The sequence below is a fragment of the Zingiber officinale genome, chromosome 2B (genome assembly GCF_018446385.1).
Source record: "Zingiber officinale cultivar Zhangliang chromosome 2B, Zo_v1.1, whole genome shotgun sequence".
Lineage (NCBI taxonomy): Eukaryota > Viridiplantae > Streptophyta > Magnoliopsida > Zingiberales > Zingiberaceae > Zingiber > Zingiber officinale.
The window spans coordinates 97,281,129-97,294,212 of NC_055989.1; the positions used below are offsets into that span (position 1 = coordinate 97,281,129).

At 42.4% G+C, this 13,084-nt stretch overlaps 1 pseudogene; it reads right to left on the reverse strand.

Moving 5' to 3' along the window:
* LOC122048478 overlaps positions 1-12,938 on the reverse strand; it is a 56,210-nt pseudogene extending 43,272 nt beyond the window's left edge.
* Between the last annotated feature and the right edge of the window lie 146 nt (positions 12,939-13,084).

The window sequence follows — 13,084 nt, forward strand, 5'->3', positions numbered from 1 at the left end:
TTCTTCCACACCGAGAGAGATCACTGACTTGAGCGTCGGAGGGCCTAGCCAGGGATTCCCACCCCGGTCTTAGGTCAGTGACGATAGTGTTGGTTGGTCTCTTGTGCGCAGGAAATCTTGGAAGCTTCGGATCAGAGTTCCTTCTATTCAGAGTAGGCGTTCTTCTTCGTCATCGGGTCCTCATACGAGGAAAATATCCAGCAACTTTATTCTTTCCCGATCCGCTTTGGATTTCTCGGATCGGTATTCTGCAGAAGTTATTCTCCATCGACACGACATTATTCTTCATCAGTACGTACGGTGGGTTTCTTTCTTCCGGATCTCCGTCTTGTCCAGCTTCTCAGACAGGATCAAATTTGGCACCGTCTGTGGGAAATTCACCTGAATCTGAGGCTACATGATGGAAGAGACCGAGAAATCAAACCTACTTACTATCAGTCGTGAGGATTTGGATTCTCTCATCAACTCTCATGTACAGAAAGCCTTGCAACAACAACTTCAAGCCCACAATGGAGCTACTCTGCCGACAGCTCATAATCCGGCAATATCAACTACCGAGCATCGGAAAGGAAAGGAGCTAGAAGAAGAGGAACATGCGTATTTTCCTCCAGCTGCTGTTTCTCCGACGAGACGTCCGCGAGCCTTTCTTCGCACACCTATAGAGCAGGGAGGTAGAAGGCCTGTGTTCCAAGAATCCTCTGGTGAAGCACCCGATAAAGAAAAACATAAGATCAAAATGATAACTAGTGATAGCTCACTAGAGAAAGTCATATCCCTATTCTCTCAAAGTGTACTAGAGGATCCGCTTCCTAAGCGGTATCAAAATCTTCAGATCGGGGAATATATTGGAACAACAGATCCAGAAGATCATCTGTTGAAATTTGAAAACGTGGCATTATTACAACAATTTTCTGACGGGGTGAAGTGTAGGATGTTTCTCACTACCCTCGGAGGAGCGGCACAACGTTGGTTCAAAAGGTTGCCAGAGAAGTCTATTCGAAAATTTAAGGACTTCAAGAAAGTCTTTCTACACCATTTCTCCAGCAACAGGAGGTATCATAAGACCCCTTGGAGTTTGTTTTCAATTAAACAGGCATCTAAAGAGTCTATCCGAGCCTACATCAAAAGGTTCAATCAGGTAGCTATTGATGTACCTAATGCTACTACCGAAATATTAGTAAGCGCTTTCTCTCAAGGTTTAAATGATAATGATTTCTTTAAAGATTTGGTAAGAAATCCCCCTGTTAATTTTGATTCCTTGATTGAGCGGGCTATTGAGTTTATTAATGTAGAAGAAGCTCAAGCTGCTCGTAGGAAGGAAGATACTACCTCTTCCCCTACCCAGGTCAAGGAGAAAGCTCCGGCCCCCATGCCTCCACCAAGAGGGCCTAGAGTAACTCATCCACCCCATCGACAACCAGAGTATCATCCACAAGCTGTACAACACGTGGAGATACAACCAGAAGCACCGAGGAGATGGTGCACTTATCATAAAACTAGCAGTCATCATACTGAAGACTGTTTTGTTTTGAGAAATAAACGAGCTGATCGGGAGCGTTATCAGAGGCAGAATTATTATCGACGGCAGTACCCCAGGTAGCAAAGCCCACTCAAACTGGAATATCGCCCGGTCAAACCTCGGCAAGAGGCAATACCAATCTCGGTCGGTACCGGCCAAGTATCAGAAAAAGCACCTGCTGAAGCTGCGACGACTCGGCAGGAAGAAAACAGAAGCAATGCTGCTCGAGGCAATATCAACATGATTGCAGGCAGACCCACTGATGGGGATTCTAATAGAGATAGAAAAGCACATGCCCGAAGATTGGAGATTCATGCAGTAGGGTGCAGCATGGAACGAGCAGCCGGTCCTGAAATAAGTTTCAGACCCAGAGATCTTAAGGGGGTAAAAATATCTCATGATGATGCCCTGATCATCAAAGCTGTGATAGCCAACTACGCCATTGCTCGTACCTTCATAGACACGGGCAGTTCCGTTAATATTATATTCAAGAAGGCTTTCGATCAACTACAAATTGATCCAAGTGAACTTCAACAAATCGTTACTCCTCTGTATGGATTCACAGGCAATGAAGTACAACCTTTAGGTCAAATAAAGTTGGCCATTTCGCTGGGAGAAGAGCCTCTGATGAGAACCAGGAGATCTTATTTTATGGTTGTAGACGCTCCATCCTCTTCTAATGTGATATTGGGTCGACCTGCCTTAAACGAGTTTAGGGCGGTCGTTTCTACTTTTTGTTAGAAGATCAAATTTCCTGTGGATGATCAAGTTGGAGAGGTACGGGGCGATCAGAAGACAGCTCAAAAATGTTACATAGAGATAATTCGAGCTGAAGCTAACACCGCCCGAAAGATTCAAAGAATGGAGGTTAACGCCATTCGGGAAAAGCAGCCCGTCCTGGTTTATGAAGAGAGGGAAGAAGTTCAGATCCAGGCCGGTCGGCCTGAAGCTACTACGTATATTGCGGCTAATCTTGATCCTACTCTGAAGGCCGAATTAGTACAATGCCTGAAGAAGAATAATGATGTATTTGCCTGGACTCCCAAAGAAGTCTCGGGCGTTTCTCCTACCGTCATGGAACATTCCTTGCATATCTTCCCAGATGCCCACCCGGTCATGCAAAGAAAAAGAAGTTTTAGAGCGGAACAAAATCAGATCATCAAAGAAGAAATAACCAAGCTTATGGAGGCAGGATACATTAGGGAAGTACAATTTCCAAGCTGGTTGGCCAATGTAGTGTTAGTCTCTAAACCAGGAAATAAATGGCGAGTGTGCATTGACTTTCGGGATCTCAACAAAACTTGCCCGAAAGACTATTATCCATTACCCAGGATTGATCAGCTTGTCGACTCCACCGCTGGATGCGAATATATTTCTATGTTGGACACTTATCAAGGCTACCATCAAGTTCCCTTGGCTAAAGAGGATCAGGAAAAGGTCAGTTTTATAACATCTGAAGGTACTTATTGTTATAATGTTATGCCCTTCGGACTAAAAAATGCAGGAGCAACTTATCAAAGGCTTATGAATAAGGTTTTCCAGAAGAAGATTGGTAGAAATATGGAAGTATATGTTGATGACATCTTAATTAAGTCTCTTCAAGCTGCTGATCTGTGTAGGGCTGTAGAGGAAACTTGCGAGACCTTAAGACAATATGGGCTCAAGTTAAATTTGAGCAAATGCTTGTTCGGCACGAAGGGAGGAAAATTCCTGGGATATATGGTGTCTGAACAGGGGATAAAGGCCAACCCGAGCAAGGTCAAGGCACTGCAGAACATGGAGCCACCGTGCAACATGAGGGAAGCTCAAAGACTGACAGGCCGAATCACAGCCTTGTCTAGATTTATTTCTAGATCGGCTGATCGTAGTTTTCATTTCTTTAAAACACTCAGAAAGGCCAATAAATTTCAGTGGAATGAGGATTGTGATAAGGATTTCCAAGAATTGAAAGATTATTTGGCCACTCTCCCTGTGTTGGCTAAACCTATAGTAGGAGAGACTCTGTGGGTATACTTGTCGGCTAATGAAAACGTCGTAGGCTCTGTACTAGTCAGACAAGAAGGAAAGGAGCAACAACCTGTATATTTTTCTAGCCATTTATTAAAAGGAGCTGAGTGTAGATACACTACACTAGAAAAATTAGCTTATGCCCTAGTATTGACTGCTCGGAGGTTACGCCCATATTTCTTAGCACATGAGATTATTATATTAACTAACAGTACTCTTGGACGAGTGTTACTCAACCCGGAAGCATCAGGACGGCTAATCAAATGGACAACTGAACTTGGGGAATATGACATCCAATATAAATCTCGCTCGGCCATCAAGGCGCAAGCTCTAGCAGACTTCATCATAGAAGTTCAAGGTCCCGAGGAAGAAGACACCTGGAAAGTTTATGTAGATGGCTCTTCAACTAGACAAGGCAGTGGAATTGGTGTTCTTCTTATATCTCCCAGGGAAGACAAACTTCAACTCTCTATCAGGTTGAATTATAGAGCTACCAACAATGAGGCAGAATATGAAGCTCTAATAGCCGGCTTACAAGCCGCTCGGCATATAGGGGCAGCTCGAGTCCTTATCTATTCTGATTCTCAATTAACATCTCAACAATTATCAGGTAATTTCAAAATCAATAATGACAGGCTTAAGTTATATGCTGAAGCATTCGATAAGTTGAAGTCTCAATTTCAAGAGGTGAGTATACAAAAAATTCCTCGAACTGAGAATCAGGTAGCTGATGAATTAGCTAAGCTGACCTTTGCTATAGTGCCATGGAGTTTAGATCGGCCCGTGGAACAGACCCTGTTAATATCTTGTATTGAAAGACAGACTGAAGCCGAAATTCGAGGTGATTGGAGAGCTTAAATCATATTGTATTTGCAGCAAGGCATTCTCCCCTGTGATATAGAACAGGCAAGGGTATTCAAGAAAAGAGCTGCTCAATACACTATGGTAGGAGAGCAGTTATATAAAAGAGTTTTTTCTAGACCTTTGCTCAAGTGTATTGGCACAGAAGATATACAGTTTATTCTACAAGAAGTCCATCAAGGTTCATGTGGTAGTCATATAGGAGGGAGATCTTTGGCTCGCAAAATTCTATTAGTAGGATATTTCTGGCCTACTCTACATGAAGATGCTAACAAGTTGGTAAGAACTTGTATTTCTTGTCAAAAACATCAGAATATCTCACATCATCCTACGCAGTTATTGAGAACCTCTATAGTCGCATGTCCCTTTGATCAGTGGGGCATGGACATAGTAGGTCCGTTTCCTATGGCAGCTGCGCAAAGAAGGTTCTTGTTGGTAGCGGTGGATTATTTTTCTAAATGGGTGGAGGCAGAACCACTTGCTCGAATTACTGAAGATGCAGTTATTAAATTTTTATGGAAAAATATAATCTGCAGATTTGGCATTCCTCATAAATTGGTCTCTGATAATGAAAGGCAATTCCAAGGGGATAGGATTTTAGACTGGTGCAATAGCTACGGCATTACTCAGGCCTTCACCTCTGTGGCTTACCCATAAAGTAATGGTCAAGCAGAAGTAACCAATAGGGAAATCATAAGAGGTTTAAAGACCAAATTGGATCATGTCGGAGGCAGCTGGGTAGATGAATTACCGAGTGTTCTTTGGGCATACGTACAACGCCTCGAGAAGCTACAGGCATCACTCCTTTTCAATTAGTTTACGGAGGAGAAGCAGTAATTCCCATCGAGGTGGGAGTAGAATCCGACAGAAGACAATTATATGATGGAGACAATGAGGGTCGATGACTCATGGAGCTAGACTTGATAGAAGAAGTTAGAGATAAAGCTGCTACTCGTCTTGTATCATATCGACAGCGGATGAGATAGAACTATAACAAAAGAGTCATCCCCAGATTTTTCCAAGTAGGGGATTTGGTGTGGAAGCGAATTAAACCTGTCGGAGATGTCAGTAAGTTGGCGCCACAATGGGGAGGACCTTACAAAGTGGTAGAAAAGCTCGCATCATGCTCACATTATCTCCAGGATGCTGAAGGGAGAATTTTGGAGCGCCCCCGGAGTGCTAACCATTTACAACCTTATCGGACCTGAATAGATCATATTATTTAAGGATGTGTGTGAAGAAACAAATCACAATTATTTGAAGTCCCTGGTGACCTGAGGACAAGTATACCTGCAGTTTATGTACTTTACTCCTTTTCAATAAAAGCCAGGTAAGACAAAAAATCATCGTAGGAAATAAAAATGGTTCATACAGATTGATAAATATCGAGAGAACCTTCATTTCCTATGACAAGCAGTCAATAGGGGAAAATCCTAAAAGCCTACTCAGCTCCCCTCAAGAAAAGCCAAGAAACTTTAAAAGTCATCACAAGGTTAGTACAAATATCATATTTTTACATAGAATTAAGTCGATCGGGAAATCTTATGAAGTGACTCGAACGGGTCTTCATAAGAGGAACCAGAGACTCTAAACCATCAGAGAACACAAGTCGATCGGGAAATCTTATGAAGTAACTCGGACGGGTCTTCATAAGAGGAACCGGAGACTCTAAACCATCAGAGAGCATAAGTCGACCGGGAAATCTTATGAAGTGACTCGAACGGGTCTTCATAAGAGGAACCGGAGACTCTAAACCATCAGAGAACACAAGTCGATCGGGAAATCTTATGAAGTAACTCGGACGGGTCTTCATAAGAGGAACCGGAGACTCTAAACCATCAGAGAGCATAAGTCGATCGGGAAATTTTATGAAGTAACTCGGACGGGTCTTTATAAGAGGAACCGGAGACTCTAAACCATCAAAGATCATAAGTCGATCGAGAAATCTTATGAAGTAACTCGGAAGGGTCTTAATAAGAGGAACCGGAGACTCTAAACCATCAAAGATCATAAGTCGATCTGAAAATCTTATGAAGTAACTCAGAAGGGTCTTCATAAGAGGAACCGGAGACTCTAAACCATCAGAGAACACAAGTCGATCGGGAAATCCTATGAATTAACTCGGACGGGTCTTCATAAGAGGAACCGGAGACTCTAAACCATCAGAGAACACAAGTCGATCGGGAAATCCTATGAAGTAACTCGGACGGGTCTTCATAAGAGGAACCGGAGACTCTAAACCATCAGAGAACACAAGTCGATCGGGAAATCCTATGAAGTAACTCGGACGGGTCTTCATAAGAGGAACCGGAGACTCTAAACCATCAGAGAACACAAGTCGATCGGGAAATCCTATGAAGTAACTCGGACGGGTCTTCATAAGAGGAACCGGAGACTCTAGACCATCAGAGAACACAAGTCGATCGGGAAATCCTATGAAGTAACTCGGACGGGTCTTCATAAGAGGAACCGGAGACTCTAGACCATCAGAGAACACAAGTCGATCGGGAAATCCTATGAAGTAACTCGGACGGGTCTTCATAAGAGGAACCGGAGACTCTAAACCATCAGAGATCATAAGTCGATCGGGAAATCTTATGAAGTAACTCGGACGGGTCTTCATAAGAGGAACCGGAGACTCTAAACCATCAGAGAACACAAGTCGATCGGGAAATCCTATGAAGTAACTCGGACGGGTCTTCATAAGAGGAACCGGAGACTCTAAACCATCAAAGATCATAAGTCGATCGGGAAATCTTATGAAGTAACTCGGATGGGTCTTCATAAGAGGAACCGGAGACTCTAAACCATCAGAGAGCATAAGTCGATCGGGAAATCCTATGAAGTAACTCGGACGGGTCTTCATAAGAGGAACCGGAGACTCTAAACCATTAAAGATCATAAGTCGATCGGGAAATCTTATGAAGTAACTCGGACGGGTCTTCATAAGAGGAACCGGAGACTCTAAACCATCATAGAGCATAAGTCGATCGGTAAATCTTATGAAGTAACTCGGACGGGTCTTCATAAGAGGAACCGGAGACTCTAAACCATCAGAGAACACAAGTCGATCAGGAAATCTTATGAAGTAACTCGGACGGGTCTTCATAAGAAGAACCGGAGACTCTAAACCATCAGAGAACATAAGTCGATCGGGAAACCTTATGAAGTAACTCGGACGGGTCTTCATAAGAGGAACCGGAGACTCTAAACCATCAGAAAACATGAGTCGATCGGGAAATCCCATGAAATAACTCGGACGGGTGTTCATAGGAAGGACCAGATACTATAAACCATCACAGAACACAATCAAGAGAAAAGCCTTATAATTTCAAAGCCTAAATCGATTGGGGTCATACAGACATGAAGACAGGATTCAAAAAGGGATGCTATGCATATGATACATTATTCGTTTGGAAGCCTATCCATCTAGAGGTCTTTATTTGAAATTTGCCTGGAGTAATATATTCAGCTCAGAACTCAGGAATTTTATACAATTCTTTATCTAGAAATCAATTGAAAGTACACATTCTTTTGGAATTATGAAGTACACCAGATGTTGTCTGCAGAAGGATTCATCAGGACAAGGCTTAACTTCACGAGAGGAGCAAGGAATTCCCGAATAAGGTTTATATTTAATACTCACCAGCATTTCAGAAGGGGTATTCTCAAACCAGCATAATAAAGAAGCAAGTAAGTATCAAGAATTTCTTATATACTACAAGTACTTGATTACCAAGTTTTAATTATACTACTTTTCATTATCAGTTCTTATATTACATGCCTTTTATGAGTAATTTCCTTAAACATTTGGAAAAGGACCTTTCAAATCTGCGGACAGTTCTTCGTTAAGCATGCGACGATTTATGAAAGAAAGGGGAGGTTCCTTGGGTAGATAACCACCCTCTCTTAGTTGTTGAAGAACTCCCAATACGGAATGATTCGGAGCACCCACTATCCTACGGATAAATTCTTGAGCAAATGCTGAAGACTTTAAATAAGCCTGCCGCCACTCTTCCCACCGACTCTTTTCTTGCTCCTTATAATTTTGGAAATCATCTTACAGTTTTGTGTTTTGTTCTTTTAAAACATCCTTCTCTAATTTAAGCTGTTCCAATTCCTTCTGGAGCAGTGATAATTTAACATCTTGAGCTCTCCTCTGCTCTTGTTCCTGTAGGAGAATGAAATCATGAGAGGCTAAGTCCTGAACTTGGTCAGAAAGACAGGCATTATGAAGCTTCTCTACTTTCTCTAAAATAAGACTTTTTTGAGAAGCATCTGAGAGAGCTTTCTCTTTTAAAGCAATCTCTAGTCGAAGACCAGAATGTAGCCGATCCACCTGTAACTCTAAAGTTCTTCTGGCAAGCTCTTTATCTTTCAATAATTGCTGACATTCCTCCAATTCTTGCTTCAAGGTCCCCAACTGTCGATCTTGTAGGGCCACTTTCTCTTGCAATTGACCCTAGCCGATATTAGAAGCAGGAGAAGTAGCCCTCAACGTTTCCAATTGAGCTTTTAATTTTTGGTTCTCCTGATCCTTAGTTGTAAGTAGCTGGTCGATGTGTAAACTTGAGTCAAGGAACTAAACAAAAGGATAATATAGTTAGGAATGAGGGTACAAAGTTAATAACCTATAACTAGAAATACTTACAGCCACTGTCTAACGACTATGGCGATCAGCTAGGTGTGGGAGACTAAGGCCTCTCAGTTGTTCACAACCCTGCATCCAAGATTCGGCTAATAAACCTTGTAGTTGCAGAGAACCATAGCTAGACGGACTAGAGGGTTGGCCCAATTGAGAAGGTAAACCCGCAGCCTATCTAAATAAAGGACTGGGAACGGAAGAAGCAGGAGGCGAAGAAGAAGAGGATGCAATAGAAGGGAAAGGGATAGTAGAAACAAGAGAAACAGGGGAAGAACTAGATGGAATAGAAGGTAATAGTGTAGGAGGTGCTGTGGCAGTTGTGGGAACACTAACGGCTGAAGGACTAACACTTGGAGAGGATCTCCGGCAAGGTGTCCGTTTGGCTCGAGGCCTAGAAGCCAAGGGAGGCAAGGCCAATGCCAAAGATGCAGAGGACATAGGAGGAATAATGGTCATCTCAGAAGCAGAAGCAGGAGGAGCTGAAATAATAGAAGAAGAAGGGATAAGTAGGCCGGGTCTCATCATCCTAAGAGCAGGATTAAAGATAATATGGGTAGGAGTTATCGGTGCTTTACCTCTCTCGAGAGAAATGGGCGCCGGGATAAGGGGAGATTGCATAAAAGTACCAAAGAAACCACCGAAGGGAGAGTCCTTAGTGAGATTTGGCTTTTTAACTAAGGTAACAAAAGGTTCTTCTTCTTCCTCTTCCATGGTTGCAACAACTTCTGCCCGTTGTTCTTCCTCAGATAGTAAACCCAACATGGAGGAATTAGGATTGGATCGGCGAGCGCGCAACCATTCTTCTCTAAGATTATTTACAAAAGACTTAGTCATAGCAGGATTCTTGTACATAAAAGCTGGAAGAAGAGCATCAGCTGAAATACAAAGGATAAACACCATTATCAAAAAGATATGCTAATCAGCAAAGGCGAAAGGAAATGATTATACCTACCGAAAGAGCTATCCAAAGGAGTGTCAATATTGCCTATCCCAAAGGGAAACATCAAACCCTCCTCAATTAGATGCGGCAGACTAAATTTTGCTCCCCTCAATTTAGATAAAGCAAGAGTAATGGAAGGATCGTTTAGGAGATTATGAGTGCTAGGAGGCGGAGATAAGTCATATATCCAGTGAATGGGAAATGGAGGAGGAGAAGGGAGACGCATATAGAAAAATTTACGATACCATTCCCCCTGAGGAGGAATGCGGTTGAACAAAATGGCCTCGGGACGAGACTGGAACTTGAAAACACCAACATCTACCCGTCGGGGAATAAAGAAATGATGAAAGAGACGGGGAGATAGGGGAAAATCTAACAGTTTAGATACCCCGATAAAACTAACAAGAATAGAAAAGGATTGAGGGACAAATTGGTTTAGTGGAATATTGAAATAAAGACTAACATCACAGAAGAAAGAATGAAGAGGAAATCGAAAACCTTGTAGGACTTGATCTCTGAAGATAGAGATACATCCTAAGGGAGGGAGATGTGGACCCTCATGAGGAGCGGGACGGACGATATAAGAAGGAAAACCATAGGTTGCTAGTAAGTCCACTTCTTCTGTATCTATGAGATCGGAAGAACATGAGAGAAACCATGCAGGAGGAGAAGCCGCCATATGAAGAAACGATCAAAGGAAGAGGAATCAGGGAAGAAGAACAGAGACGAGAAAAGCGGAAGAAAACTTCATAAAACCCTTATGTTTCTTTTGACCCTGTGCTAAAACCCCCAAAAGAGATAGTGGAAGGAAAGAAGAAGAGGAAAAGGTATTCAGAACCCCAATCGTCATAAATAAGGAATAACCTTAAAAGGATAAAAACAAAAGAAAGAAGTAAAGTTGAATGATCTTCCTCGAAAAGTGTGTAGAGATTCCCCGAAAATAATTTTTGAGAAACTCTACATTAAAGTTCAGATTATTGGCATAATAAAAGGAGGAAAAAATTAAGCGTAAGGTATTTGTTAGCAGATAGAACCTGGTCGAAAACTACTAAGTAAGATTCATAGATATGAATCGGGCGGTTCTGATAAATCGGCCGAGACAAAGGTCACCCAAATGTATTGACCAAAAGCTTATCATAATGAGTCAAATAATATACACTATAATAAAACCCTATGAGACTAGATTAATACGTGGAAAGGACATATGAAGACGTAGGGGTAAATCGGTCGAATAAAATAAATCGACCAATATTAAGGACACCATGATAGAGCTGTGTCAAATCGGGCGAGACATAACTGCGTTATGGAATATCGGGCGATATTTATCAATCTTGATATATATCGTCCGGGCATAAGGAAATGATCTAAGACATGATAATCTGTTGGGAGAGATCATATGGTGGCAAGCCGAGCAACATTGGACACACTTATATAAAATAGATAACTATCATGAGAAAGAGTGAAGTTGATAACAAAAGGAGAATAAGCAGCATTATGTGAAATCGTCATTACAAAGTTTTAGCCCGCTTCTTTACAAGAGTTTGAATTCAAGTCAGAGTCAACTTAGGGTATAGATCAGGGGGTTTGTTCTCAATCAATCTGCGTCGATTTAAGAAATTGGGAGGAGGGTCACGAGATAAGTAACTCTCTTCTCTTAATTGCTGAATTGCCCCTTGAGCTCCTGCAATAAAGGCAGATAGGATGGACCTCACGATCGGTCTGTTGAATTCAGGAAACTCAATCATGGCAATGGCCCGTTCCTTGTAACGAACATCCTCGTTCCCCTTGTAGACTACCAACGCCATCTGAGAGGTCTTTAATTCATCTTCTTTAGCAGAAACCTCAGCTTTAGCTGAATCAAGGAAGGTGGTCAGAGATGCTACCTCATCCTCTTTCAGTTGCAGAGCTTTGAGCTTCTCAGTCAATTCTGCTTCATAATTATCTTTTAGCTCGCCAAGTTTTGAAGTCAGTTCTTAGTTGAGGTCCGTAGCCAGTTTAAATTGTGCTTCAAGACTTTCAATCTGAGCCTCAAGCTGTTTCTTAGCGGCAGCAGAAAACGTAGCAGAAGATAACTCAGCAACCTCTTGTTTTAGCTTATCATTTTCAGATCTCAGCCTCTTATTCTCAGTGTATAGGTTGTGCAATAGTCGAGAAAAACTCATATTTTCTATCCATCGCTGGAAGTATAATAAAAAATCATAAGATAATAGTTAAGAAATAGAAAATGGGCGTTAACAAGCATCTACCTGATTCTTCTTATGAGAGAAGCGATCAATTGCCTCAGGAATAGAGAGCTCTTCAAAAAGGGGACGAACTTCATCCCAAGAGCTGGCAAAAGAACCCCCTAATAATATGGGGAGAACAGGAATGACAGAGGAACCAGCCGAGAAGGAAGAGGTAGGAATGGAGGGGGGAGCAAAGACTAGGTAAAAAGAAGACGAGGAAGGTAAAGATCCAGAAGTTGGTATAGATAGAGGAAAAGTAAAGGAAACATCCCCAGAGGCGCTGGCACTGGAGAAAGGCGAGGCAAGAAAATTAAGAGAAGGATAAAGCTCCGCCAGCGTCGGCTCATCAGAAGGAAGGTCAGCCGAAGCAAAGCCTTCTGAAACCAACTCATCAGCAGGAAGAATGAGCCTCCTTTTTGAAGGAGGAGCCCTGGTTAGTTTACGCCCTGGACGCTTGCCCGTGGAAATTTCTGTTATCAATTTACTGGGGCTATCAGTAGATGTGAGTTCGATAACAGGGAGAGTAGCCGATGAAGAAACAGCAGCAGCTGCTGGGGAAGTAACAGTGGGTACAGGATTGGGAAGTATCTCTGCAGAGGGATCTCCAGGAGCTTCAAGAGTTTTAAGAGCGCCCGAAGAACTGGGTACTTCAACTAAAGGAGCTGGTTCTTCAATTGGGGGTGGAAGAACAATAGCAGCTAGAAGTTCGGCTTCCTTGGCGCGAAGTATGTCCTCTTCCATGCGTAGTTCGTCGTCGATCAAAGCGTCATAGAAGTTATCCACTACATAGAGAAGGGAAATAGTTTAGTTAGTTAAAAACAAGAAGAAAGAAATAAGGTGTTACCTAAAGGAACTCGAGTATCAGGTCGGACAGGGCTTAAGCCAAA